This window comes from Mus caroli, unplaced genomic scaffold, assembly GCF_978045245.1.
Source record: "Mus caroli unplaced genomic scaffold, Mus_caroli_1 scaffold_19, whole genome shotgun sequence".
NCBI classification, from domain to species: Eukaryota; Metazoa; Chordata; class Mammalia; order Rodentia; family Muridae; genus Mus; species Mus caroli.
In genome coordinates, this window is record NW_028227274.1 from 74,029,001 (window position 1) to 74,033,476 (window position 4,476).

At 44.8% G+C, this 4,476-nt stretch overlaps 1 pseudogene; it reads left to right on the top strand.

Moving 5' to 3' along the window:
• Positions 1-4,049: 4,049 nt before the first annotated feature.
• On the top strand, positions 4,050-4,184 carry LOC110285116 (thymosin beta-10 pseudogene; annotated as a pseudogene).
• Positions 4,185-4,476: the final 292 nt, after the last annotated feature.

Sequence of the window (4,476 nt, forward strand, 5' to 3'; positions counted from 1 at the left end):
AAGAATGAAAAACAAACAAACAAACAAACAAACAAATGAACAAAGCCATGACACCTGACATCCAAGTACCAGCAGGTTTTATAAGGTTTTAGCAGAGTCAGTGTACAGGGTTTTTGGAGGCTGACACTGAAGGATAATGCTGTGTGATGAGGAAAGATCATGAGAATTCCCGAAGCTCTGCCAACCCACTCACAGCAGCATTAGCTGTCTTCGGGGACTGGGAGCGCATGTCAGCATGTCAGGGTGATTACTTGCATTTTTTCTAATTTTGTTGGGGGCTTTAACCACTTGGGGAAACTGAGTCACAACAATAGCAAAGATTTATTATTTCTAAAAAAGATTTATTTATTTATTTTATGTATATGAGTACACTTTCTCTGTCTTCAGATACACCGAAAGAGGGCATCAGATCCCATTGCAGATGGTTGTGAGCCACCACGTGGTTGCTGGGAACTGAACTCAGGACCTCTGGAAGAACAATCAGTGCTCTTAGCTGCTGAGTCATCTTCCCAGCCTAAATTTATCTATCTATCTATCTATCTATCTATCTATCTATCTATCTATCTATCTATCTATCTATGTGTCTTGTTTGTTTTGTTTATGCTTTATCTAAGTTATGGTTTTTCTGTTCAACACACACGGCATGGGAGCCCTAGTCAGTGGGGTCAGAGGGTTGAGAGTGGACAACCCTCCAGGAGAACAATGGGATTCCTCTGATTAGTCACTGGCCTCTTGATTCAGAGAGGCTGCAGAGTCTCTAGAGGTTAAGACCTAACCCAGTGTACATCCTGTAGGAAGGGGCGACACTAGGGACATAGGACGCCATATTTAAAAGTCCCTGTTGTGTGTGTGTGTGTGTGTGTGGTCTCTGCCACTGCTCAGCAGATGTATAGGAAATAGATGACCTGCCTAAAGAAACAAAAAACATTGAGAAGACAAAGCTTGGATGGGAGGTCCTCTGGGCTGAGACCTCTCTAAAGTGCCCAGGTGAAAGAGTGGAAATGTTTACTGGTGGTAGCAGGCAGTATACCTTCCCCACTCCTACTGCCTTGCTGAAAGCGTGATTGAGATGACTGTAGAGTGAGTTTCATTACAATTTGACCTGGTTAAAAGACATATATATTCACATGATGGTGGCCATTGTGGGGATTTAAGTACTAAAGTCAGACTATTGCACTCCTTGACACCCCTTTTTTCCTCGGCTGAAAGAATGAACCAGAGCTTTAAACGTCAAGTTAATTAATCCTAGAGATTAAATTGCCTTGGACCAAGTGTGTAACCGATAGTTTTTCTTAGAACCCATATGACCCCTTGGAAAGGACCCATGACCATTGTCTTATGAAATGCTGTGTGCATTGCTCTATATAGGGGGGGCACTGACTCCCCACCATAGAGACTAATGTCGATCTTTCAGAAATTATGTGATGGGTCTCTCCTTCACTTTGCTTTCTCTTAGGTTATAGAGTCTTCTTGATCTGGCCCCAACACTAGAATTCCCAGCTCACCCTTTCCATCTTGGAAACCAAATGCTGATCAAAAATGCTAGAGAACAACCCGGAACTGACCTGGAAGGACCTGTTTTGGGTGTGTTAACCACTGACAGGGTGATTTAGATGACTGAAGGAGGGCAGACACATTACACACAAACAGAAAGACTGCTGGCAGCAGTGTCTGGGAACAAGAATGGCCTGACCACAAGCCGACCTTTGAAGTTAACATTCAGAAAGAATCATTGTTCATCGTCTGTTTATTATGGGGAAAGATCACAAGGAACTCAATGGGAACCCCCTGCACCGACTCTGCAGTTTGCCTTATGTCTGGTCTTTCACCCATAGATGCTTAAAATGCACGAGAGTCCTAGGCATGGCAATGGGGAGGCAAGGGGAGTAAAAATTGTAGGTTTAAGATAGACTGTGGAGGTGGGAGCCAGATGTGGGGAAATGAAAGTGTGGTTGAAGCAGATGAAATATCGTCAGTGTATTAGACAACTTGTATACCCTGGTAGACTTGCCTTCTTTGTAGATGACATAGCATCTGCCTCTCTAGAGAGTAAGATTGCACGGCAATGTGACCACGCCCACCTCTTCTGTCTCCCTGGGGCCTGACAAGATGCTAAGAGTTATTTTCAGACAGGAAGTCTGTACCGTAGTGCCTGGTCCTGGTCTAGAATTTAAGGGTTGCTCAGACTCTCCCACTAAGGAGTACCCCATCCTTATGCACCACGCATACCACTAGCACTGTTGGTTCTGTAGGTCACACGGCCAAAGTAACACAGTATGTACTGGAACCACAATTTAGATTTGCTTCTCAAACTGGTGGTTTTCTGGGGCAACTCAGAACTAGAGAAGAAGCCCATTCTAGGTTGCCTTCAAAATCCAAACGCTTTCTTTGGTTAATTTGTTCCTGCAACAGGGATTTTATGTCTCCATGCTTATTAATATCTGACTATGGCCATCAGTCTATGTTGTGACGTCATTCATTGCTATGATAAAACACTGTGACCAAACACAATTTAGGAGAGAAAAGGTTTTATTGGCTTACACTTCCAGATCACAGTCTATCACTGGGGGAGGTTGGGGCAGGAACTTGAAACAGAAACAATGGAGTACTGTTGCCTGTGGGTTTATACTCAGCTAGCAGCTTTCTGATACAGTCCAGGACTACCCGACTAGGGAGTGGTGCTTCCAGCTGTGGGCTGGGCCTTCCTACATCAATTAACAGTCAAGACAATCTTCCATAGACATGCCCATATTCTGATCTGATCTGGGGAATCCCTCAGCTGATACCCACGTCCCAGATGACTTTAGGATCTGTTAAATCGACCATTAAAGCTAATTAGGGCAGACTGAAAGATGAAAGGGCTGAGGAGGTTAGCTGGTGTTGAGAAATACAAGTGTCATCTTGAGAGGTTTGCTACAGGCGAGGTCATGGTGTACTTCCTAGGGAAGCAGGGTCTAGCCTCCCTCCTCTGGCGAAGGTGACATACGTCTCTGAGAAAGGGGGTTTATAGGGATTTGAGGGTTTTAGATTCTCAAGTTCATTTCCCTCAATGTCTCCATCTCAAGTCGCACTTTCCTGTTAGGATTCTGACTTTGTGTAGCCTATTTTCAGCGTTGTGTGGCATCTTCGTGGCTGACCTGGGAACCTCAGAATTTGGTCTTAGATCTGATTTTCAGTGTAATCTTCCCTGAAGTGGCAGAAAAGTAAAATCGGTTTTAGTATCTCTGTAGAGATAATCTGTTTTTTAGAACCTTAAGTCTTTTTTCTTTTTCTTTTCTTTGTGTTTCCTTTCTTTTCCTCTTGAGACAGGGTTTCTCTGTGTAGCCTTAGCTGTGCTGGAACTTGCTCTGTAGACCTGGCTGGCCTCGAACTCACAGAGATCCACCTGTTTCTGCCTCCTAAGTGCTGGAATTAAAGGTGTGAGTCAGTACCACCTGGCTTGACCCTGCCGTTTCTTTCCTGCCTTTAACGCTGTCATAAATCTTTACCCACATCCTCAATCCTTGTAACTCACATTGTCTCTGTACTGGTTGAAGCCATGCTGTGGAATCTCCTGATGCTTTGACCCCTCTCTACCTGTTCTTTACCCCAGTCAACTTAAAAAACATTTTTTTTTCAGACAAGTTCTTACTGTGTCTTAGTCGCTGCTCTACTGCTATGAAGAGACACCATGACCAAGGCAACTCTCATAAAAGAAAGCGTTTAACTGGAGGTTTGTTTACATTTTCAGAGGTTTCCTCCATTATCATCATGACAGGGAGCACAGTGGCCAGCAGGCAGGTGCTGGAGCAGTAACTCAGAGCTAGATCATGATTCATAGACAGAGGGAGAGACTCTCGGCTTGGTAGATAAAGGCATTTGAAACCTCAAAGCTGAGCCCCAGTGACACACTTCCTTCAACAAGGCCACACCTCCTAATCCTTCTAGTCCTTTCAAATAGTGTCAATTCTTGCTGAGTAAAAATTCAAATATCGGTCTCTTGCTGCAGCAACGAGAGTGGGAGCACCTGCAGCGCGAGCTCGGAGAGAGAATCCACGAGTTGTAAGAAAATGGCAGACAAGCGGGACATGGGGGAAATCTCCAGCTTCGATAAGGCCAAGCTGAAGAAAACCGAGACGCAGGAGAAGAACACCCTGCCAACCAAAGAGACCATTGAACAGGAAAGGAGGAGTGAAATCTCCTAAAAGCCTAGGAAGATTTCCCCACCCCACCCCACCCCACCCTGTCATCTCCAAGACCACCTAGTGATGTGGAGGAAGAGCTACCTGCAAGATGGATGTGAGCCACAAGCTGCACTGTGAAACCCGGGCACTCTGAGCCGATGCCACCGACCCGCAGGTCACTGAAGGGGACCCCTCCACTAATCGGCCTGCCAAATTTCACCGGTTTGCCCTGGGATATTATAGAAAATTATTTGTATGATTGATGAAAATAAAAACACTTTGTGGCAAAAAAAAAATTCAAATATCAGAGCCT